Source organism: Pteropus medius, unplaced genomic scaffold, assembly GCF_902729225.1.
Source record: "Pteropus medius unplaced genomic scaffold, Ma_sr-lr_union100, whole genome shotgun sequence".
NCBI lineage: Eukaryota > Metazoa > Chordata > Mammalia > Chiroptera > Pteropodidae > Pteropus > Pteropus medius.
The window spans coordinates 8,716,343-8,742,774 of NW_024340699.1; the positions used below are offsets into that span (position 1 = coordinate 8,716,343).

The 26,432-nt window shown below is 39.0% G+C and overlaps 1 long non-coding RNA gene and 1 pseudogene across 1 annotated transcript in view; one reads left to right on the forward strand and one right to left on the reverse strand.

Moving 5' to 3' along the window:
- The first annotated feature begins 7,865 nt into the window (after positions 1 to 7,865).
- Positions 7,866 to 7,981, forward strand: LOC120616913 (uncharacterized; annotated as a pseudogene).
- A 5,230-nt stretch (positions 7,982 to 13,211) lies between these two features.
- The window catches only part of LOC120614656 (uncharacterized), a 165,054-nt gene continuing 151,833 nt past the window's right edge, over positions 13,212 to 26,432 (reverse strand). The window contains exons 3-5 of the long non-coding RNA XR_005656037.1: positions 16,648 to 16,727; positions 14,983 to 15,151; positions 13,212 to 13,893 (exon numbers count right to left, since the gene is read on the reverse strand). This is a non-coding gene — a long non-coding RNA (uncharacterized LOC120614656). The remainder of the gene's footprint in view (positions 13,894 to 14,982; positions 15,152 to 16,647; positions 16,728 to 26,432) is intronic.

A 26,432-nucleotide genomic window follows, 5' to 3' on the forward strand; every position in this document is an offset into this window, starting at 1 on the left:
TCAGAGAGCTGGAAGAGAGGCCAAGACTTCCTCCTGGGTTTGGCAGTGGTTGCATTCCTCTACTGAAGGTCATGGTTCATGTCTCCAGCCCTTTTCTCCAGCTGCCATTCTCATCCCCTTATCTCTTTGGGGGATAGAAGTAGGAATAGCTTCCCACCGTGGCTAAACCTTGGGCAGCCCTGATCCCTTGCTGATTCCTTAACCCTACCTCACTTTTCTAAATAATCCCTGTACCAAATTTCTTCAATCACTTCACTGAGTTAGGTCATCCATTTCCTACCAGTAACCCTGAAACTTAATACACTACCTCACTGAGTCATGAGGGCAGACCTCTGAAGAGTAGGGGAACAGGGAAGGGAGGGAGAGACAGTGAAAACTCCAATTTGGGATTAAGACTACAATTTCTATTTAATCTTCCTGGGAGAAAGAACAATTCATGTATGCGAATTTTAGTCATTTCTGGAGAGTAGGGTTAAAAAAAAAAGGTACCATCAGTTGGACCTGGGAGGCCATTCTGTTCAATGCAAATGTTTCTTTCTCTCCCCCTTGAGAATGAAAGAACAATAAAGGTTTATTGTCAGTTAATCCATCGAGCTTCCCCAAGGAGCAGGATCTACTCTGACTAAATAAATGTTTGATGAATGAATACATAATTTTGAAATAAATAACCTACCTTTAAGAGGAAGATAAAGCAACAGAGCTTTCCAAAATCCAGATCCATCTATAGTGGACAAGTATTACTTGGTCTTTCACTCCAACCATGTGATTGTGGTTCAGAACTTTCTTGTTCTTATATGATCTTGGCTCTCACAAGACCATGATTTTCTAAAGGTAACTGAAATGAACCAGTCAGAGTCTTCCCTAGGATTCTTCCAACTGGAACTGGAGAAAGAGATCTAGTCCCTCTGTGGTTATAAAGCTAGAATATGTGAGGAACAGGAATGAGTGCCCATGTTTTCAGCTGTGTGGCTCAAAGTGGCATAAAAGAGTGCATTTGACCCATTTTCCAGAAAAGTAAGTGAAATCTAGCTTAATTTAGCATCCAAACAACCATTTTGGGAACTTAATATATGCCCAAGAGAGGATACAGCTCATGGCTGCCAATAATCCAATTAGGAAGACAAGATTAAGACACATAAAAGAAAAGATATGGTACATAATTAAATGCCAACTGATGTGGATCAGATAGTAAGGGCTATGAAAATTCTAAAGAGGGAGAAATCACTTTAACCTGGATTGGAAGGGCTACGGAACACCATTTGGCTTTTGAAGGATGCATGGATTTGATATCAATGGAAGGAAAAAGGGTCTTTGTATTAAGAGAAACAAAGGCAAGGAGGCAGGACTAGAATGGTTTATGGGAGTAAGGGGAAGACTTTAGGAATATGGATTATAAGAGAGTTAGGGGAGATTTCTATTGGCCTGAGAGCAAATTTGAGAAAAAGAGCTTTGATGTCTGATTTGTCCTTAGACGTAGCTTGGCCTCCTTGCTTTAGAAGCTGGAGGGCTCTGTGCAGAGGCAATGGCTCTAACCTTGAGAGATGATACAGATTGAAATCCCCAGAAGGGAACCAGAAATGTGTCCCTAGATAGACTTTGCCCTGGTCTGAGAGGAGGCCAGATGACGTGGGAGCTCATGTTTCTCTAAATTGGTGGATTGAGATGGTGACTCAGCTAGATGTGGGGCCAGGCTCCTGATCCTCAGTGCCAGAATACTGACCTGAGAGGCCTGGCAGACAGGTGAGTGCAATCACGGGCCTCTCCAAACTATGCAATAAAGATTTGTCTCATATTTGAGCAAAGCAAGAACTGTCACTGGGGAAATGGTACTCCAATTTGAGGAGTATTAATCACCTAATTAACCAGAACACCTGCTCATAAAACTCATCCCACCCAGGGAACCAAATTAAACAAAGCATGAGGATGTGCTGCACAAACTTGGCGGTGGCATCTGCATCCTTGGCTGGCCTCCTTGGCACTGGGGCTCACAAAACTCTCTGGCCAGCTGTTAGGCTTGACAGAAACTTCAGAATACCAGCCTTGTTTAGCAAGCAGTGATTAGTGCAAACTCAGAGAAACTCCTCTTGCAACTTGCCTGGAATCATGGATGCTCCTGATGTGCTGGGCATGTTCTGAGTGTTTTGCATACATTAACTCTCTAATCCTCAGAACAACCAAATGAAGTCCCCTACTGTGGCAGAAGTTGGCTGGATGCTCACAAATCCAGTTTCTTCTTCCTGGATACACAGCAAGACTACACTTCCCAGCCTCCTTTCTGGTTAGGTTGGGGCCATGTGCCTCATTTTGACCAATGGAGCATGTGCAGAAGTGATATATACCACTTCCAGACTTGGTCTTTGAAACCTCTTACATAATCAGGCAAGGCTTCTCACTTTGGATGCTGGACACCAGCATCCCTGAATCATCACGTAGAAGGCAATGGGCAAACACTACAACATGAGAAAAAACTAAGCTCCCCATTGAGATTTTATTTATTATAGCCATTAACATTAATTACCCAAGCCGATATACCAACGCAATCTTGGCAATTCTGTTCCCCCAAATCACAAAGGACTAATCTTAAGGAAAGCTACTACCTATGTGGTATGATTTCAGATAGAACAGAAAATTACCCCCTCCTTAAAATAATACCTTCTCCTATTGGTTAATTGATGAAATGCTTTTAATTAGTAACCCTCATTATCCGCTCTTTATTTATTTCTTATTTATTCATTCAACATATATTTACTTCCTAGGTACAGGTAATATTATACATGTTATAGTGAAGACAAATTAAACATGATTACTACTCTCATGGAGTCACATTTGGGCATCTGATGTAAAATAATCAAACAAGAAAGTCAATACATAATTACTAATTACATATTGGGAAGGGAATTAATAGGGTGATATGATAAGGATTGACTGAGTCTTGCCTAGCAAAGTTTCAAAAAAGTGGTCAGGGAAGGAGACTCAAAAGATAAGAAGAAGCTAGTTATGGCATAATAAAGGTATAGAGTAGGTATGTCCCTATTCCAAGAGAGAAAACAGCATATGCAAAGATTCTACAGTATGAGTGGGCTAGTTGGAGTAATATAAAGGACACTGTGGAAGGATCTGGGAATGTGAGCAAGACCTGTTCTGAAATGTGAGAATTATTTCTCCTTCATTGTTATATTGATCTCAGTCTATGTGAAGTATGACAATGAGTGCTATTCCTCCTTTTATTTTTGTGTATGAGGAGAAACCTAAACTTTTGGATTAATCTGACCTGCCATAGAGTCTATTGCAGTTCCAGGGGCTTTTGTATATAAGGGGGCTGATAAACTAATTAAGTGATTGTATTAAAGCTTATATAGGCAGCATCTTATATAGGCAGCATCATATTTTCCCACAGCTTTTACATTTTTCAATGTGGCTAGGAGGTAAGGGGTGGATCTGATGAAGGCCACTGGGGTAGGAGATTAAAGACTCTCTAACCCACTCTTGAAGTCAATACCTCACTGAGTGATTATTCAATCCTGGATAAGGCATGCACAGTTCTGTAAAATATTTTATTACACTAATTTTTGTTTTTCCAAGTTTAGCTAAAGGGATCACCATCTATACAGATGGCCAGGCCAAAAACCTAAATGTCATCTTTAACTCCCTGATTTCCTATTAACCCACCCTATCAATCAGCTCAGTAAGACCTCTTGATTCCTTGACTTAACATTGTGAGATCCTATTTCCATCGTTCCGTCTCCTTGGACTTTGTTTGGGTCCTAATGGCCTCTCACCAAGGCCCTTTAACTGGCTTCCTTGCTCTATATCTCCATGCGCACTCTAGAGCCTTAGAGGCATTTCCATCACTTAAAGAATAAACTCTAAAGACAAACAGTCAAATTAAAAAACAAGCCAAAGAGTTGAAGAGACACTTCATCCAAGATGATATATGAAGAGATACAAATAACAAGTAGACACATAGAAAAATGCTCAAAATCAGTAGTCTTTAGGGAAATACAAATTAAAATCACAGTAAGATATCGCTACATAGCTACTAGAATGGGCAACATCAAAAAGATTTAAATTACTAAGCCTTGATGAGGCAACAGAGAAACTAGACACCCCCTTCCCTCGCCCCCTCGCCATTCAGTGATAGTAGGAATGAAAATTGTTCAACCACTTTGGACATCAGTTTGGCAGCTTCTTTGAAGTTAAACATACACTTATTATATGACACAATGATTTTACTCCCAAATGCCTACCAAAGAAAAAGGAAAACATAAGTCTACACAATAGCCCCAAATTGGAAACCATCTATATGTCTATCAACTGATGACTGTATAAAAAAACTAAAAATGATATATTCATACAATGGAATATTACTCATCAGTTAAAGGAATAAACTCCTGATATATGTAATGATGTAGATATAACTCAAAAACATAATGTTAAGTGTGATGAGCCAGATGCAAAGACAAGATTATATATTGCATGATTCCATTTATATTAAACATAAAGAAAAAGAAAACTACAGCCACAGAAAGCAGATCAGTGGTTTCCTGAAGCTGGAGGTGGGATAGAGTGGGCAGTGGGAATTGACTGATAACAGGTATAAGAGAATTTTTAGAAGTGATGAGAGTGTTCTAAAAGGAGATTATGGTGATAGTCACAAATGTGTGTAAATTTACTAAAACTCAGAAAGTCAGACTGGATTTAAAATGGGTTATTTTTATTGTATAAACATTCTACCACATTATATCTGCTAAAAACATAATTATTTAAAGTAAAATAAACAGCAATGTACCAAGAAATTTATAACATGTAGAAATGAAATGTATGACAATAATAGCACAAAGGACAGGGGGACAGTAATGGAAGTATACTGTTGTAAGGTAAAGTGGTATAATGGTATTTGAAAGCAGAAGGTAAACTAGAATAAATTTAAAATATATGCTGTAAACCCTAGGGAAACCATAAAAAAGAAAAAGAAAACAAAGATTTATAACTAAAATCCAACAGAAGAAATAAAATGAAATGATAAAAAAAAAATCTCACATCTAAAATGAGGTAAGAAGTAAGAAAAATAAAAGGAAGAATGAATAGGACTAATATTAAACAAATAGCAGGATGGTAGATTTAAATCCATATGGCAATAATTACGTATAAATATAAATGCCCTAAACATTTCAATTTAAAGCCAGAAATTTCTCATATGGTATTATAAAGAAGCAAGACCTAACCTGGATGATATCTATAGGAAATCTACTTTAAAAAGATGCAAAGAGGATAAAAGTAAAAGGATGGTCAAGAATACAGCATGAAAACATTAGTCAAAGAAAGCATGAGTGGCCATATTAATATTAAACAAAGTAAATTTTAAAATAAGTATATTTCCTTGGATAAAAAGGGGACATTTCATAATGATAAGGGGTCATTTCACCAAGAGGACATAACAATTCTAAATATGAATGCACTCAACAACAGAGCTTCAAAATACATGAAAAGAGAAACTAGTAGAACTAAAAGTAGAAACAGAACAATCCACAGTTAGAGTTGGAGGTCAAATTCTATAAAAACATGCTCTGACCATAACAGAATTAAACTAGAAATCAAAGACACAAAGATATGTGGAAAATCATCAAAAATGTTGAAAATTAAGCATTTTTCTAAATAAACCAAGGTCAAAAAGAAATCAAGAGAAATTAGAAATATTTTGAATTCAATTAAAATGAAAACACAACATATGAACATTTGTGGAATGAAGCTAAAGCAAGTGTTTAGAGGAAATGTTTTGGCATTAAATGCTTACATTACAAAGGAAGGAAGTTTGAAAATCAATAACTTAAGCTTCCACTTTAAGAAACTAGATAAAAAGCATGTCAAACCCAAAGTAAACAAAAGGAAAGAAATTATTTCATTGGTCCTTTGAAAAGATAAATAAAATTTTAAAAACTCTGCAAGAATCATTATTTAAAAAAGAGAGAAGACATAAATCATCAATATCAGGAATGAAATAGGGGACATCTCTAGAGAGCTGACTAAGTTTAAAAAAATAATAATAGAATATTATGAAAAGTTTTATGCTCAACATTTGATAAGTTAGACAGCATGGATAAGTTCCTTGGAAGACACAAACTATAAGAGCTCTTTCAAGAAGAAATAAATAGCCTAATTATCCTCACAACTGAAAAAATTGAATTCGCAGTTTAAAAATCTTCCTACAGAGAGAATCCAGGTTACATGCTTTCCCTGGCAAATATTTTTATTTACTCTGGCAAATATTTTACACAAACTCTTTCAGAAAATAGAAAGGAAAGAATACTTTGCAACTCATAAATGAGGTCAGAATTACCCTAATACAAAACCAAAGACATTATATACCAACGTCTCTCATAAATATTTAAAAATCTTTACAAAATATTAGAAAATAAAATTCTGTAATAAACAAAAAGGATAATACATCATGACTAGGTAGATTTCATCCCAGGTATGAAAAATTGGTTCAACACTTGAAAATTAATTAATGTCATTTACTATATTAACATGGTAAAAAAAAAAAAAGCATATGATCTAGATAGATGCAAAAAATAGTGTTTGACAAAATTTCATATCTATTGATGATACAAATTCTCAGAAAACTAGGGAAAAAAGGAGACTTCCTCAATTTTATAAAGGATATCTACCGAAAACTACAGTTGGTATATGATGAAAAAATGAATATTTTCCTCCTAAAATGAGGAACAAGGCAAGGATGTCTGATCTCACCATTCATTTTCAACACCATACAAGAAGTCCAAGCCAATGTAGTAATATGAGAAAAAGTTAAAAAGGCATGCAGATTTGAAAGGAAGACATAAAATTCTATTTACACACATGATTATTTACATAGGAAATCCCAAAGACTCTGTAGGATATATGGTCAATATCTGAAAATCAATTGTTTATTAGATAGTGTCAATGAATAACTGAAAATTGAAGTTATAAAAACACTACCATTTATAATAGAATTAAAAACATGAAATACTTAAAGGCAAATCTAACTAAATATGTACAAAATGTAAATGCTGAAAATGACAAAATTCTGATGAGAGAAACCAAGAGGAACTTACAAAAGGATAGATGTAACTATGCTCATGGATTGGAAAATCCACTATTGTTAGGTTGTCAGTTCTCAAACTGATCTATACATTCAGTATGATCTCAATCAAAATCCTGACATGATTTTTTTTGGTAGAAATTGACAGGACATATCCAAAATTTATATAGAGAAGCCAAGAAACTAAATAGCTAAATTCAGTAATTTTTGATAAGAACAAAGTTGGATGATTCACATTACATGATTTGAAGATTTACTATAAAAATATAGTAATTGAGACAGCATGGTATTGGCTAAAAGAGAGACACATAAATCAAGGGAATCGAATCAAGAGTTCAGAACTAGACCCATATATATAAGGTAATTGTTGTCAACCAAAGTGCCAAGGTAATTCAATGGATGAAAGATAATCTTTTCAGCAATGGGTGCTGGAACAACTGGCTATCTATATGCTAAGTAAATAAATATCCTTGAGCCTTTTTCCTATACCATATACAAAATTAACTCAAAGTGATCCATATCTAAATGTCAGTGTTAAATATATAAAATCTTCTAGAAGATGTAGGAGAAAATCTTTTTGAACTTGAGATCGGCAGACTTCTTAGATAAGCTACATAAAGTACAGACCATAACAGAAAAAAACTGATAAGGCGAACATAATCAAAACAAAAACATCTATCCTTTGAAAGATATTGTGGACATGGTTCCATAGTGTAGCGGTTAGCATGTCTGCTTTACACGCAGAAGGTCCTGGGTTCGCTCCCCAGTGGAGCCACGGTCCATGGTCTACAGCCGTGCCACCCTGAACAAGCCTGATGTCTGATCTCAGAAGCTAAGCAGGATCAGGCCTGGTTAGTACTTGGATGGGAGACCACCTAGGAAGACCAGGTGCTGTAGGCATAAATAATAATATAAATAAACAAACAAACAAACAAACAAATAAAAGATACTGTTAAGAAAATAAAAACATAGGTGACATATATCTGATAATGGGCTTATGTCTAGAAAATATAAAGAACTCAAAATTCAGTACAACAAGCAATCCAATAGAAAGTGGACAAAAGCTTGAATAGACACTACCAAAGAAGACATACAGATGGCAAATAAAAGCATGAAAAGAAACTAACATAATTCATCATTAGAGAAATAAAAATTAAAATCACAATGAGATACCACTATACGTTCATTAGAATGGCTAAAATTAAAAAGCGCTATTGAGGATGTAGAGAAACTAAAAGCCTTATACACATTACTGATGGGATGCAAAGCAGTAAAATCTTTGGCAGTTTCTAGAAAAGTTATGCATTCACCTACTACATGACACAGAAATCCCATTCCTAGTATTTTAAGCAAGGAAAGCGAAAACCTATGTCCACAAAAGACCTGTATACAGATGTTAATGGGAGCTTTATTTATAATAAACAATAGAAACAACTCAAATGTTCAACTAGTAAATGGATAACCAATTTGTGGCACATTAATATGATGGAATTTGGCAAGAAAAAAAAAGCATCTATCCAGGCAACAAAATGAATAAATCTCAAAAGCCCTATGATAGTGAAAGAAGGCGCAAAACTTGCATACTCTATTGTTACATTTATATGACATTTGAAAAAGCAAAAAGCAGATCAGAAACCAGATCACTGATTGCTCAGGACTGGAGTTCAGGAGAGATAACTGACTACAAACAGACATAGAAACCTTTTTTAGTTACGGAAATGTTTTATATCTTAGTTATGGTTTTGATTACAGGACTATATTCATTTGTCAAAACTCATCATACTACACTCTTAAAAAGGGAAAAATTTATCATCTATAAATATATCAATAAACCTGATCCCTCCAAAATTTCACCTAAGCTTCAATTTCTTCTTCTGTAAAATTATAGTGACCGTTATTATTCTTTTCTTAAAAATGATTTTTTTTCATGGAAATATTATTCTAGCCCCAATTTCTATCTAAGTCATTGCTTTGATTATCACTTGTTTTGTGTCATGGATAAAGATAAAATACGTTTATGACAAGCATCTATTATTATGCTCTATAGGTACTGGTAACTTACAGAACACTTAAATGAGTATGACATTTTATAAAAGAGGCAAAAGGAGTCATGCTTTTCAGAGTCCAAGAAGACACTCCATACTACAGACAGAAGTGAGAACAACTTGCTTTTCGAATTCAAGCCTTGCCCTATTTTCTTAATTTGTAATGTAACATTGACTGGGTTGAAGGAAGAATTCTAAAAACTGTTTCTATTTATTTTTCAGAGCCTATGAATTATCAAGGTTCTGATATATAGCAGTGTGACCTGTAAATGCATTTTCCTGGCTGACATAATTACGCTAAGAGAAATTGAATCTGTTTTGTGTTTTCTCCCCTTCCGTTTTCTCTGGAAGCTTCCTTCCTTCACTTGGCCTCAGAACTCAGCCTGTGTTTGCATCCTATGACAATTCTAACAGTAATTCTCGTTATTCATGTTTACAGTAATTCATGTCTACTGCCTTCACAAATATTCTCCCCTACTGTCCTGATGTATGTCATCCTGTGGGCCCCAATTCCTACTCACTTATTTCTACCTGAGACAAACTCTTTAAACCTACCTACCAATAGCTGAATTTTCTAAACCAGACCTATATGTAAACTGCACCACCATGATCATTATTTTGATTTTTAATAATAAGCCTAACAACAATAATGATCATAATATGGCAATCAATACCATTAATTCATAATTGGGCTCAAAACAATCCTAAATACTTATAACTAACTCTCACAACTATTATGTGATATAGGCATGGTCCCCATTATATAATGAAGTATTAAGGCACAGAGCATCCCAATGACTTTGCCCAGCCATTTTCCTTATTCATAAACATCTATTGCTAAAACATTAATTTATTGAAAAGACACTTCACTTCCTACTACATTTCAGTTTCACCTCTGTCATAACATAGTAAACATATGAGTGACCTCATTTTTCAATTTGACAAACTGTGAATTATCCATTTTTTTCTGTTGATTTAATCTTTCCTTCTTGATTTATGAGGAAGTTTCATATTTTCTGGATGTAATCTTTTGTCAACTCTATGAATTGTAAGTATTTCCTTCCAGTTTGTGGCTTGGAAACCTTCCTAAGAGTCCTAAGAAAGCCTTACTTGGTTGAGATTTCTGGAGTCTGTTGCTAAAACGTATTGTTCATTTATAGTGTGGCACGGACACTTCCACATTCCTCTGGGACCCACACAGACACTGCTCTTGAAGCTGGATTGATTTATTTCATCAAGTTGTGTCTCTGGGACTCCTGACTGACAGTAGGACCCAGGGTCCACTAGTCACCTTAGACCTTCTGGAGCTACTTCACTTGATGCCATCATAGTGAAAGCTAAAAAGACTGGAGGCCTAAAAAAAATCATAATTTGAGCAAGCACTCACTAGCGGCCAGGGGAAGACTTCCAATAAGCCTTTCATAGACTGGAAATGGTGCCTAGATTCAGAATCAGTAAATCAGGAGCTTTTTATTTGACATGGAAGCCTTATAAGCTATCAAAACCACTTCACAAGGTTTCTATCACAACTTGTAAGGTTTAATTTTGAGAAAGCATCACAGAAGCAGGGCTACAATTTTTATTAGAGCCACCCCACAAATAAGCTATCTCTTGGTTGTTATTGAAAGAGCACAGGAGAGCCTCAGCTGTGCACCCCCAGGCAAGGGCTGCCTTCTCTTGAAATCTCATTCTTTCAATGTCCAATTAAGGATACATATGTGCAATATAGGAACCAATAGTATAAGATGCTGTTCCAGACTCAAATGGGCATCACTGAGCAGCAAGAAGGCCCCAGACACTGGGAAGAATACCAGAAGAAAGGGCACTGAGATCATGGATTCCCCCAGAACCAACTTCCTTTCTTCCAGCTGATCCTTTACAGAAACCAAACTCTCATTCAGCCTGTCAGTCTGATACCACGCCTGGCCCCAGCAATCATGCCTGCTCAGCATTCCCACAAATGGATATCATTTTCCAGAATGGAGTGTGGAAAATGATATTTTTCTTTTTCCATGATAACATCCCTACAATTAGAGGGGGGAAAAGCCAGGAACTGATATTTTACAAGGTCACTCTTCATTTTGCCCGGTTTGATACAGCCTAGGGAGGAGGGCTTGGTTTCTAAGAAGCCACTGGGGTTGAGTATCTGGTGGTTTGGTGAGTCTTTTGCAGAGTCTCCTCAAGTGGGAAAATATAAAATTGTGCAGAGAAATGGTCTAAATGCAGCCAGTTGGTAAGGATTTGTCAGATCAATGAAGGCCAATTCTGAGTGTTCCCTGCTGGGCTTCCTAATGCCCTGGGACACTCAGCTGAACTATCTATTAAGAATATTTTCCCAAGTCATTTGTGTTGGATTACAGACTAAAACTGCTTATTGTTGCCTGTCCACCACAAATATAAAGCAATCATTTTTAATGCAGGCAGCTGTTGGGCTGGATTCTCCAAGATGCTTTGCCTAGGGACTCATGTTCTGCTGTTTTCTCCTTCATCAAGTGCATTTCTGATTATTTTTCTGCTCTGCTGCATGCCACACACATGGTAATGGTGATGGTATAAATATTCCTTGCAGAACTTCATTTGGACAAGGATTTCTATAAATACCCCAAAGGAATTGAAGGTGCAGAGGGGCAATTTAGGTTGCACAAAATCTGGTTACTCAAGGGTTCATCAGAGCCTTTATTTTTTTAAAAAATGACCTTGGAAGTACAAACCCATTTTCCTAACCTCCAGCAACAGGATTTGAAATTTTGGATTATAGATATTGATTCAAAATTTTTTACCGAGGGTTTGCAGTATACTAGGGCACCATGTTAGATGCTGAGGCTAAAAGCTGAGCCAAAATTAACATGGTGCCTGCTCTCCTGCCTCTTTTTCCCCACAGTCTTATCAAGGTATAATTGACAAATAAAATTGTCAGATACTTAAAGCGTACAATGTGATGATCTCTCTCTCTCTCTCTCTCTCTCTCTCTCTCTCTTCTCTCACACTCTCACACACACACACACACACACACACACACCCTGTGAAAGGATTCTCCCCAATGAGTTAATAAACACATCCATCACTTCACATTTACCCCCACCTTTTTTGGTGAGAACATTCAAGTTCTACTTTATTAGCAAATTTCAATTATACAACACAGTGTTATCACCTTAGTCACCATGTTGTACACTAAATCCTCAGACCTTATTCATCTCATAATCAAAAGTTTGTACTTTTACCAGTTCTCGCTATTTCCTCCACCTCCCAGTCCCTGGCAGCCACTTTTCTACTTTCTGTGTCAATGAGTTTGCTCCCTTTCCTCTTATAGTCTAGTGGGAGGATCAAATAATTGCATAAATTGTGATATGGTATATGAAGAAAATGTAAGGAACTAATAAAATGCCTATTTTAGTGACTCGTGGAGATTTTCCTAAGAAAACAGCATTTGAGCTGAGGGTAAGTGGAGTTAGCACTGCAAGGGGAAGAGGGAGAATGAGAATACAATTTCCAGGAAAACAGAAAGGCACTTTCAAAGGCTGGGAGGTAGGACTGGGCATTATAAGAACTGAGTGAAGTCCAGGGCCTCAGAGGCAGAGGCAGAGAGACAGCACAGTGGGGCTGGCGAGGGAGGCAGGGGCTACATCCATCAGGGCTTTGGGCCATGTGAAGAGGAACTTTGGCTCCATCCTGAGACCAATAAGAAGGCACTAGAAGCTGCAGCTATTAGGGCCTCAGGAGGAAAGTGCTGGTTTCCCTGAACCACACTTAAGCAAAATGTTTTCACAATTTGGAATTCCTTCCATAAGTGAGAGTAGAGTTAAAGGAACCAAGGAAGGATGTTGGGACACCAAGCAAAGCAACACCGAGAAACTGGTATCACCTCTAGGCCTGAGGAGGCAAGGGGAGGGAAGAGCGAGAGCTGAGCCAGGAAGGGGAATCACCGCACCGGAAGTGTGGTCATGTAAAGTCACAAAACTGCAGCATTCCAGTGGAAATAAATACTTCAAACCCTCTTGCCTCTTGCCCTCCAGTCTCCTGCTGGATCCTTTACTGGCTGAACCCAAACAGAAGGCAGACAGCCAAAAAGAATCTATTAAGATCAGAACCCACCATCTCCACCACCGCCGCCAACCAAATACAAAGAAAGGCAGAGAGAGGAGCAAGTAAAGAATAACCAGTACAGAAGGCTTTTTAGCCTATAAGTAACATGGTCAGATTTGTATCATAAAATAGATTGTTCTGACTGCTCCACAAAGGACCAATGGGCAAAGGATTAAGAGTGAGATGACCTGTAAAGAGGCATTTATAGTCATTAAGGGAGAATAATAAATGGAAGCCTAAGCCAGAGTGGTGACTGAGTTGATGGGGAAAAGTGGACCAATTTAGTAGAGCTTGGCCAAGACTAGAAGAAACTCGCAGTCTTCAAATCACACCCAGCCACTGCTGTGAAGTAACTGAAGCTCAGACGAGAGAAAGGATTTGAGCCAGAAGCAGTGTTTTGCCCCATCCCTCTGCCCTCTCCACCACTCTGCCTCCGTCAACATGCTCAGCCTAGATTAGACCCTGCTCCTTCACTCGTACTCTCCAGGACAAACTCCTTCCTTCTTTAAGGCGCCTAAGGTTCCCCTGGGTAATACTCACTCCCAGAACCTTGACTTTGTCGTTCTAACTGTAGTTTTCTCAACTCCATAACCTCCTTGCTGGGGAGGCCTGAATAGCAGCAGCCTTGTAGAGCTGTACACCTTCGGCTCACCTCAATGGTTGTATCAGGATGAAACAAGGGTTCTAGAAAAGTAAAGCACAATCTCTTTTTACATTTCTAACAATGAACATTTTTTGAATGCTTACTCTATGCTGGGCAACATTTAAATCCTAAAACCATGCATGGAGGTACACATATTATCACCCTTTCATAAATGAGCCAACTGAGGCTCAGACAGGTTAAACAATTTGCCCAAGATCCACAGCTGGTAACTGGAAAAGTCAAGACTCAAGCCCAGGTTTCCCTGCGTCTAAATGTCTATGGTCTTAGTCACTACTCCACAGTGCCTCCCAACTACTTGGCACAGCACTATGTAGGCTCTCTTGTTTAGGGTATTGAGGTTGGAAGAGAGAGTTCCTGTCATCAAAGAGTACATAGTGGGAAAAAGTCAAAGACGGGGACCATCAATCCCTTCCCTCCCTGTGTATACATGCTCCTCTTCACATCGAGAGCAGTTATCTAATGTCCCTCCCCTTGAATCTGAGCTGGCCTCGGTGACTTTGTTTTAACCAACTGAAATCAGAGACTTCTGAGGCTAGGTCACAAAAAATCTCCCTCTTAGAAGCCAGCTGCCATGCAGCTTAAAAGCTCAAGCCACATGGAGAGGCCACGTGTAGATGTTCCAGCTGAACTCTACACTGTGAGCCAACAATAAATGCAACCCATGTGAGTGAGCTGTCTTGGACATCCAGGCCAGTAGAGCCTTCAGATGACTATAGCCCCAGCTACCATCTGACTATAACGATATGTGATAAGTCCAAGCAAGAATCACCAGAATGAGCCTAGACAAGTCAAGAACTGTGTGAAGTACTAATAAATTTTTAGCCAATTAATTTAAGGGTGGTTTGTTTTGCATTCATGGACAGTCAGAACATAAGGTAAGGTCTCTGGGAGGCAATATTCAGACAAATGGAACATAAGCATACTAACACATTCCTTCTCCCATGCAACTGTTAATAAGGAGCCTTTTTCTGAATGCTTTTCCTCCTTTGAATGACTCTGGACTCCACTAGCTTTTGAGCCCAGCCTTGCTCTTTGTCTGCAGGAGTTTCCTTTCCTGTGAATGCCTCAGTGTACAAGCGAGAGATCCAGCCAGGAAAGATGGGGAGCACCTTGAATTGCAGCTCTCTGCCTTCTACTCTCTCTCAGCTCTGGCCACATAGGCTCTCCACCAGTATGGACTGAGAGCATGGAACAGACTCTAGTTGCTGCAGGACTCAGACATGGAGGCACATCATGGCTGAAGCACAGGATGACGTGGGTCTTGCAGGAAAACTTATCCTAGAAAGGAAAGAAAACACCCATAAGTTATCCTAGCCCATGACTAGGAAGGTTTCTCAACCTCAGCACTACTGACAATTTGGATCTTGTGATTTTTCCTTGTGGGGGTTGTTCTGTACCTTATCAGATTTAGCAGCATCTCTGGTCTCTACCTACTAGGTGCTAGTAGCACTTACCCACCAGCTGTAACAAACAAAAGTGCCCCTGAACATTGCCAGATGTTCTTGGGTGGGGGCAGGCAAAACAATGTCTAGCTAAAAATCAGTACCTGCTTCTTCTTTCTCTGCTCTAAAGACTCTTTCTCAGTATCTTCCTCTGGGATACTGAGAAAAACCTGTGACTTCCTACTGCAAGTGTCCTTCACCCTTCCAGCTGCATGATCAGCACAGTATCCCCTCACTGATCTCCGCCAGGCTCCCCACCAGGCTCCCCTCTCCCTAGTCTGCCCCCAGCCAGATGGCACTCAAGCTCTCCAGAGGGCATTTCACAGACATGATGTGGTGTTGCAGGCTGAGTCTGTTCTGTACCCCAGGCTAAGGATGATACAGGCCAGATTAATGGGTAAGCCATTAGGCAGTTGTCCAGAAGATCAATCAAGAGCAACCCCTCAAATGTCACTGGAATAAAACTGGGAAGCCATTTGACTGAGGTCTCCACACATGACTGCTGACAAAACTGGTGCGGCATAAATTGGTTTGGCTGCACTTAAACGCTCCATACTGCTACTGCTCCCAGCCTATCTCTGTTGATATTCTTCTGCGGCAAGAACATGCAGTTTACATGGCATGTATAAAGCCTCACCACTAACTTTGAGACTGGGCCTCTGAGAGTTCCCAGTCTTCCACTATTCTGAAACTGAAAAATTCACAATGCTGTATGTGTTCTTTCCTGGGAATGGTTTATTAGAATATCTACATTTAAAGAGTTTAATATGCCTCTCAAGAAATTGTATAGTTTAGAAAAACACATGTAATATGTACAGGAAAAATAAACCTTTATTTTGAAAATGTAAATTTATTTTTGTTATTTTTTTCTATTCCTACTACATAGTAAACAGGCATGTAAAGAATAATAGTGTAAAAAGGCCCCAAATTCACCAGACATGTCCACCTCTCAGTCTGTCCTGGGTGCATAGATAGTGTTGATGGGAGATTAAGGGGCAAAAACTCAAAGAAATTACACTGGATGCCTTTTCTTTCTGCTTGCATTTATTACCATGTAAAAGCAGATCAAAATGAATTTTTAAAGTTACTTTAATGTAGTAATGAAGTAAAAACTAAACAAGAAAAAGTATAAAATATAAGTCAGTAAATGGGGAGGAGCAGATCATCTACTTGACTTGTGGTTTTGAGACAGACTAGGTGCTAAAGGCATGTGTAAGAGCCTCAGATTTTTTCAGCTCCTTTAGGTAGATCCGACTTTCCTGCTCCAGTGAATTCTTCCTTAATTCCCTGGCCAACCGCTCTCTCCTGCACCTCAATCAAGGAAGTACTCACCAGCTGCTGGGTTTGGAGAAGTCTCCCTGCTGCATGTTTTCTTGTGCAATCTCAAGGTCTCAGCTCTGTTACTCTTGGTCCTGTAAGAAGCACAGGCCAAGAAGGAATCAGATATATAAGATAGCTATTTGGAAAATGTCTGTGGGAGGAACAGAGGAGGGATTAGTGGAAGCTAGGAGAGCTGTTAGACCACAATGTTGGTATTACCCTGTGAAGGAGAGAGGGAAGGAAGGATAGTTGGGTGGACACAGTGCTAGGAATGTTTTGGCCAGGCTGATGGAGAGTCCTAGAGGCAACTTATCCAATATCTTGCAGGAATAAGTTTGCCTTGGTATCCCTCTTGTGCTTAATCATTGCTGAAAGGAGCCCACAGGAAGCAAAGCCTCAGAGCAGACAGCATGTTGGATTTGGAGTACAGCATTTGGGACTGGCCTATCAATTAAGGTCCCCATGGCATAGCAGGTGTTCTTAATGGTGCCTTTTCTAGGCCGCCATAGCTGTGGAAGCCTCAGTGCAGTAGAAGCCATGGATGAACAAGAGAGAAGAGAAAGAAAGAGGGATGGATACCTGAAGGTAAGGGAGGCCAAAGATCAGTTTGACCCAGTTTTGCCCAGGGCCCAATTCATACCTCAAATGAGGGGTGGGACTATTTCTAGGCTTCTGATTCCTGAGTCCCAGGCCAGAACCAATATCCACCAAGTTAGCTAGTATACTAGCCTGAAAAGCAAGTACCATTGGCTACATTTTACCTAAAAGGAAATGTAATTCAGATTCCAACAACCAATGTTTAATTGGACTTTGAGCATGCAGATGTGCCAATATAGCAGACTGTCAGCAAGAAGGTATTTTTCACTCTTAGGATGGTGTAGCCATCAGCAGAGAATAACCAAGAGTAAGATGAGATATCTAACTTTATACAACTGATACTGCTATTTGGCTAAGAAAATGCAATTAATTCTTTAGAAATATTTACTGAGTACCTTATATGTTGTCAGAAATTGCCTCAGATGTTAGAACAACTGGTAGACAAATCTAGAGTTGTTCAAGAACAAAGAACTAAGAATTTATGGGTACAAGTCATAGGGAGATAGATTTAAATTTGAAATAACAAAGGATATCTTAATCAAAAAATTTATTCTGTTCTATATCACCTTCCATTGTGCTGCTCAGTCCTTTTTTATATTTATTCAACAACAGTTTTTTGTTTTTTGTTTTTTTACTGAGTGCTTTGTCTGTGTCTGCTATTGGCATCTGGGGAGGCCACGATAAAAAAGACACAATAGCTGCCCTCTAGGAGCTCACAATAAATTAGGGAGAGGGATGAGGAGCAATATAGTCCTGAATGGTGCATGCTATTGTTGAGGTATTTACTGACAAGAGCGGGAGAATCAGGAGAGAATACCTAACTCTGCTCAGAGGGTAACAGTAAAGGAATTCATCATAGAATTGATGACTCTTGAGCTGTGTTATGAAGGACAAGTAGAAGTTATCCAGGATTTTATCCCTAGTTTCTAGCGCAAAACAAGTCCTCAATTGATCTCTGCAAAATGAATGAATGAATGAAGATGAATAAACACAGTGTAACAGAGTATTTTTTTTCTGTTCCATATCTATTGTCCTTGAATCTGGTACCAGTACCTCACTCAGGGATCCAGAAGTGGACCCACGATCCAGACCTTGGCGATCAGATTTTTAACAGGTCCTGGCTAACAACTGGTTTACAAGTGTGGACATAGTAAGACTCATCTCAGGACTTGATTGAACAGGAGGAGGATGAAATCTCTCTTTCTGATGACCTACAGCCATGAGGATGTCAGCCTGGGGCATCTGGGGACATCGTGGTTGAGAGAAATCTACCTGAGGGCAAAGTTACAAACAGGAAGCAAGACTGAGAGTGGAGAGAGAGAAATTAGATCCCGATGACATTATTTTAGCTCCTGGATCCAGCAATTAAGAAGTGGGTCAATTCCTTTTCTGTTCTTTCTGTGTGAGCATTAAATTACCTTTTTGGGGGGTGAATTGGGGTTTAAGCCAGTCTGAGTTGACATTTCTATTACTTGCAACCAAACGTGTGTTGATTAATAGAGATAAATGGATATCCAGAATGAGTTGCTTCACAAAGCATTGCATTTCCCATTTTCAGAATGGTTAAGGTAAAATCAAGATGAGTCTATCAGAAAAGGAAATGCTGTATAATTGGGGAAGCCTAAGGCCTCTTCAGCCTTGCTGACTGAGGATAGAGGCTTCTGTCTTACCTGAAGCAGAAAGTGCACGTGGAAGGAAGGCAGGAGTGGAGAGAGGGAATCAGAACCATAGTATGAACCAGACTGCCCAGGAGGCTCTCAATAAAAGCTTGATATGTTTAGCCTAAAGTGTTATTTCAGAATTACCATTTACTTTCTGCATTTTTGGTGAGTGACAAGATTGACCCAAACTAGAAAGAACTGACACACCAAAATTTTGTTTAAGAGAATTATTAATAAGTGTGCAGGTTGGTTGAGAAAAGAAGATGTGGCCACTGAGAAATGGCAGCTCAGAGGAGCACTTTTCTTTTAAATGCACCATCTAAGGGAGGAATTAGTATCAAAGTCGAAGTCCCTTCAGCTCCTTGACAAACACGAACATCCTCACAACAGTGCCAACCTTGACAGGGACCAGAGGAGAAAGTGTCCACTGCTCCCACCCCCGGGGGTTTGAGTCCATGGGCTGAGGAATCTGTGCAGCACATCTGGGGCAGGAGAGCAGACATCTAACAAGGCAAAGCCTAGAACCAGAGAAGATATGTTTTATGAAGTGAAAATACAAACAAATAGCTGATACTGGAAGACACAGTATTTCCTGACTTTAGAAACCACTGGACTCTGGTTCTATTTATAAAAATGACATGTTACACAGAACCAGTTTTCCCTCTTACTAGAGGCCAAAGCACCAACATATTCCAGGCGCATGTGGGTGCAGGACTCAGACCTCTTTAATAAATTCATTCTGTCTCTGGGTCAGGACACATGCAGAGTGTTTTTGTATGTGCTACTCTCAATAACTGAGACAGAGAGAGTTGTAGGTTTCCTACAGATTTCTAGCTCTTCTCACCTTCCTATCAGTGTCATCTTTCTCGCTCTTATTCATCTGCCTCCCTTACTTTATTTTTATTCTCTCTTAAGACCAGTCAAGAGGCATGTTTTCTGGTTCAGGCTTTGCCAATAACTGGCTATTCAACATTAGACATCTTATTTAATCTGTCTGGGCTCTAGTTTCCTCATCTGTAAAATGGGCTTAGAAAGTATTTACCCAAATCATATTCCCTAAAATATGAAGAACTGGGGTGTACGTGTGACTGTTAAACACCCCGAAATACCCTGCAGCAAAGAATCATGTTTAAGTTTGTTTTGCCAGGCATGCTCAAACTCATTTGAGTATGATATCTTTTTAAAAATCTAGATAAATCTCATTATTTTATGGTATACATAAAAAATGTTGGTTGGATTGGTTCTCTAAACCTTTTTACCACCCTTCTATTTAGAGAGGTTGGAAACAAAACGATATTTTCCAGACTTCCTTGCAGCTAGGGTTCTGCATTTTGTGTACATTCTACCAATTAGATGTACTCATGTAGATGGGGAAGACGTTTTCATTTCTTGCCCTATCCTGATAGATACAGTGATCTAGATGATCTCCTAAAGCCTAATTCAACTCTTTGGGACTTTTATGTTTTCTTTCCTGGCCATACCTTCTCTTAGGCAAAGAACTTATTTAGGTATAGTGGGTCTAGTTCATTTCTTCTCTTCTGAGTTATAATAAATTCCAAGAAAGACACATATGACAACTTAGAAAAGGGTAAGTGGGAGCTGGGATCATCTTGCTCTGAAGTTTTCATTATCTTTTATAGTTTATTTCTGATTCGGTAGGACATAGTTCATCTTCCTAGGGCCTTACAAGAATTCCAAAAAGAGAGACTTGCTAAGAAATTGGAACTGTAACCACGATGCCCCATGGATCTTCTAGCAGCCATTATGAGGTTGAATTGAGTCGGGCACACAGAGACTGTCACCCCTCCTCAGCATTTCCTGTTGTTAATTTTATGGGGGCAGTTGTATTTCTCATTACACTCCAGTATCATCTTAAATGCTACTCCAGTTTAAAAAGACAGGAGGGCAGAGACGTAGTAAGTAAACTTGGTCAGGAGAAATAACCATTCTGTTCCTCAGATTCTCCAGGTCTAAAGTCAACAAAGATCCATTTTCCCTGGCTGCCACTCCTTTAGAAAAATAGGAGACCTTGCTATGCAATGAGTTTGAAAACTGAGCTTTTAAAGTGTGTGTCAGATACTACTGAGGCCAATATTGACCTTGACTCCAAGAAGGTTAAACATTGGAAATAAGACTCGCCAAAAAAAAAGAGAAAAGATTTACCAAACAAAACATGGGATAAAGGGAACCTCTGGATTCCCTTTGGCAAAATTGTAAAGTTGTTAAAACTTGTTTTCTTATCTTTCTAAATGTGAAAAATTCAGTTTTCTAACTTTCAGAACCAGAAACCTTTCACCACTCTCCTCTGCCCCCTAGAATTGTACAGTGTTGTAGCTCTGTTCTCCTTTTCAGGACAAAGAAAAATAGTAAGCTCATTTAACCTGGGGCTGTGGTTTTAACCCTGGCTGCTCATCAGCCCTGGATATCTTCAGAGAACACAGATGCCAGGGCCCCACAGCTGGAAACCCAACTCAGTTGATCTTGGATGGGGCCCAGGTACATTAACTATTTTAAAGTTCCCACAGGTTGAGAACCATTAGGGTATTGTTACCTACAAATGCCTCTGTAGAGAGAATCATAGAAGGTGCTCCAGGGATGAACTAATCTTGCCCCACTCCTACTCAAAATTTCCAATGGCCTCACTTTTACTTGTAAGCTTCATGGTAGCCAAAGTGAAAGTGTGGCTCTGGCCATAAACAAACTCATGACATCTTGCAATAATGCAAAGGTTAGTTCAATATGGAGCTTCTATCTAGTAGCTGGTGCCTTGTTCCAGAAATTCTGTGCCCAGTCTGCCTGCTCAGTTATCCACCCTCAAATACCTCCAGAATCTGGTTTTCATCCTCCACCTGATGTTCTAGTCCTCATCTAACCTTCTAGTACTAACCCGACAGCATGAAATAATGACAAACATATGGGCTTTGAGTTAGATCTTGTTCAAGTCTTGACCGCACCACCCTTGAACTCAGGATACCTTGAGAAAGTTATTCTGAGCCTTGGTTTCTTCATCTGTACAGATGATATCACCTATTTTATCAGTTTAGGGTTTGACATATATTAAATACTCAATAACTGTGAGTTCTCCTTCCCCCCAATCTCATTGTTTACCTTGTATTTATTTCCACATATTGTTTATGTGACCAGTAATCCAAAGGATTGGTAAAGGTATTAGTAGGAAGACATTTTAAGGACAGCAAGACACTTGTTGTATTTGAAATTACAGCCCACTGGTTCCCTCTAACTTTATCTTAGTTGTCTCCATAAGGGGTGTGACCAAGGCAGGAGCGATCTGGAAAATGCTCTGACAATTACTTGTGGGAGGCTGAAAAATAATCCCAGAGAAGACCTGGAAAGGGCAGGCCACCAAGTATCCAACTAGGAAGCATAAATCCTCCCTGGAGTCTATTTCAAACCACAGAATCTGAATTTGGGAAAGAAAGCATTAAAAACAATAAACTACTCCAAATGGCAAATTTAGGATTCAACTGCCTCAAACTGTAACAACTAGGGCGCTTATAAAAGAGAAATATTCCAGATGGCAAAGTGGAAGGATGAATTATAGAGAAGAAAGTGCTTAATATCCTGTGCAAGACTTTGAAGCAATGCAAAGTAAGAACCTTCCCTGAAGGAGCAGGCTGGGGGAGCCTGGTGTTTCTAGGAGACAGAAACAGAATGTCATTTGATCAGGGTCACGTGGCCCAACTGGCCAGCCCTGGGTGTTCAGGGCTTGGGTTTGATTTCAAATTGCCAATGTCTTCCAAGAGATTCTGGAACAAATGGCTCTGGTGGCCTCACGAGGACATGTGGAGTGACCACTTAACACATATAGGACTTTGATTTGGCACGGTCCATCTGGCTTCACAGCTTAATTCAGGGTTCCATGGGCCTAGGTATGATTTTGAATTGTTTCTGGTCCCTTTTCATCTTTTCTGTCTCTATATGAGGTCACTCCAGCCCTGAAATCAAGGAGATTGAATCTCAACAGGTGAATTAAAGGTAGTTCAAGGACTTCGACTGCATCCCGATCAAAGAAGCCACAGTTCTGGCTTCTCAAAATATATTTTTCAGACTACATTATCTGACTGCATGATGCCTCAGCATCATCTAGGGGATTACTGAAAATAAAGAGTCCCAAATCTACCAAATCAGAACCTGCATTTTAACATGACCTGCAAGTGTTTCAAATACATGTTAAGGTTTCAGGAACAATGTTCTAGTGGATTTTATAGACATAGAAGGGATATAGGCCCACAAAGATCTCTGTGTCTTTCAAAAAGAATACTGCTCTTTGAGACTGTCTAATCTTTTCAATAATACTGCATCTTGTGGCATCTACAACTTCTTAATAGTATTACCAAGGCCTTGACCTCAATACTACTAATAAAGGACTTTTGGTCTGAAGCTGAGTCCATAAGCAAAAGGCCATCCAGTGCTCCATCTCATCCTCAGTTATTTCATTTTATTGTTTCTCTTCCTTCTCTCATGAAGTAATCCATCCCAACTGGAGGAAAGTCATGGCATGAAAAGAGTTACATACAACCCTCTATTGGTTTCTCATCACACTCAAAACAATTCAGATTCCTTATTGTGGTCTTCCAAGGCCCTTGATTTTCTGGCACCTGACTACATCTTAGAAATTATTTCTTTCCCTCTTTCACTCTGCCCCAGCCCGTCTGGTCTTTTTCTTTCTTGAACATACCAAGTTCATTCCCAGCTCTGAGCATTTCCAGTCATTGGTTTCTCTGGGAATGCTCTATCTCTTTTCATATTTCATTGCTGCTGACACCTCATCATTTATGTCTTTTAGGAAATAGTATTTAGGAAAATACCATTTTTCTAAAAAGACCAACACTACCACTCTATCTGAAATCCTAGCCTACCTCATACACTTCTATCACATTATTCTGTGTGATTTTCTTCATTGAATTTGATGTTACCTGGTATTTTCTTGTTTATATTTACTGATTTATTTCTCTTCCCTTACAACATATAAGCTTTAGAAGAGTAGAGAGCAGGTTCCTCTTACTGATTTCTCTATCCCAAGTGCCTAGAACAATGCCTGATAGAGTATTTGTTCAATGAATATTTACTGAATTTGAGTGAATGATATCACTAGGGTAAAACTATTGACTTTTCAATTATCTGTGCATTCCTGCTCTAACCACTTCACTCATGCTCATGGATAACTCAGAAGGGTTTAGATAGCAGAGCCTGAGTTAACAATGTTTTAGGTCTGGCCTAAACAGTTCATGTTGCGGTCATTTCAGAGCTGCATAATATTTCAATACAATACAGTTCTGTGAATTCTTATTGACTGCCTGACCGTGTACAAGGTGCTGCAAAATATAAAGGCAAAAAAAAAAAAATACAATGGCAAAGGCATTCCAGAAAAACAAAATGGCACGTACAAAGGTACAGAAGTAAGAAAGGGGATTGGAGCACCTGCAAATAGTTTGGCAATGCCAGAATGCAAAGTGCAAAGTTTGGGCAAGCAGAAGGAAACTAGGCTGGGGAAGGAGCCAGGGAGCTTGTAATAATACATCTCCTTGAGGTGTTGGACCTACTTTATGTTTGAAGTCACATGCAAATGTCTCTAATTCTTTTTAGTACAAAGAGCCAGCAGTGAGTTTAGCTGAGAGCATGTTGCGACCCCTAGCTCCTCTGTGCCTGTCGCCTTGGGCACCATGAACACCCTACCCCAAATCTCCAAAGCCCACATGCTGGACCTATTAGGCACTGCATATTCCACTGTCTGAGTCATTTCCCCCTCTGCCAATGATGGCAGAACCCAGAGGAACTTCTCCACTAATTGAATTTGAGATGACTCACTCTAAATCTGGGACTTAAAAATTGAAAACCTTCACAACAATACCTTGGCAGTAACACTCTTGGTTCGAATTGTCCAGCTTGTTGTCTGAGGAGCCAGTGGGAGGGAGAGGGTAAAGTGGGGGATATCTGAGGGGAGGGAGTTTGAGACAGGAACTTTGGGTTTTCTCAGAGAGCTGGAGAAACAACAGCATCCACAGCATGTCATTGCTTGTTCGAGCTCCAGCTGGTTGTCAAGAGCTAAAAAATGACACTAAAAAATGTTTTGTTTGGCACACCTAGTTTTGTTTACAATATTTGATGCAATATTTAAAAATAAAGAGTTTTCATATTGAAGTCTAGATTTCTGGATTCTCTCAAAGATTCGACAGACCTGGCAATAACCCATTTCAAGTGAAGACCAGGTGCCCCTCATATAGGCTGTGTGCTTCCTGGGTTTCCATGGTTTGCACCTCAACTTTTACATTCTGGTGCCTACGTACCTTTTTTGGACCCTATGGGCATTTGAGTTTACAATCCCTACTCTAAAGCCATCACTGAGAGGACAAACTCTGATGACATTTTCAGTAACAGAAGAAAGGAACCTTAAAATATTACCTCTTTGGAAAATTTCACCTGCTCATTGCTAATGAATTTATTATAAATAATATAATAAATGGCATAAAAAGGACCAATTTTTACCCCCCTATTTCTCTCCTGGCAGAATACATGGTACTTACATTTGAGGCTAGGGTTATATTCTCTTTATTGTCTTATGTTTCTCATCATAATTGCTTCATGGTTTATATTTAACTGATGCCCACTAAAAGAGGAAGAAATGGAATGGCATTGCTGGTCTAGGTCTTGTGCATCTGGTATCCTCACCCAGGAGACCTGACACCAGGATACATGTTTTGCTCTTTTCTCCATCTATTCGTATTTTGATGCTTTCTTTCCTTCCATTTGTACTCACCTGCCTGCTCTTCCAAGAGGTGTTCCATGACTTCCCTAAGCTGGAAGTATTAGCTTTCTCTTCTCCAGTTGAAATTAGTACTTATTTGTTTTTGTTATATAACTTTCTGAGTTTTTATTTCCCACATGGAAAAAATAATGTGTACTTCATAAGATTATTATGTACATTATGTCTGGACATGGTGAAAATAATTGTTGCCAACAGTTACATATCACTTTCAAAAAACCAGTGCGTTGTATATGTTGACTTATTTAATCTTCAAACATTGCTATAAGGTAGGTACTGATGTTATAATCCTCATTTTCCAGATGAAGAAGCTGAGGCACAAAGAGATTAAGTAACTTGCTCAAGTCTGCCCAGCTAATAAGTGCTGATGATATGCTTCAAATTTCAGAAGCTGGACCCAGTTTGTATAGCCATAACCACTAAATAATACTGCCTCTCTTCTGAAGAGAGGTCTACAATATATGTAAGTATCCTCTGTGCTCAAGATTACAAATTGCCCTCCATTATCCATTCTTACCAGTAGTATTTGTATTTTTTAGTCTCACGAAGACAGATTAAAACCTAGCTGTTTTTAAAGCATGAGTTGACTAACTAAAAAGAAAGGTTGGAAGAGAAGTCTTAAATAACATAAATAACACTTTAGAAGTGGATCCTCTGTCCTGTCTTCTCTTCCCTTATTTGGGCAGGAAGGTCTTCAGGTAGAGAATGCTTTTGAAAAATAGATTTATCAGCAGATTCCTTCTGAGAACTCTTTG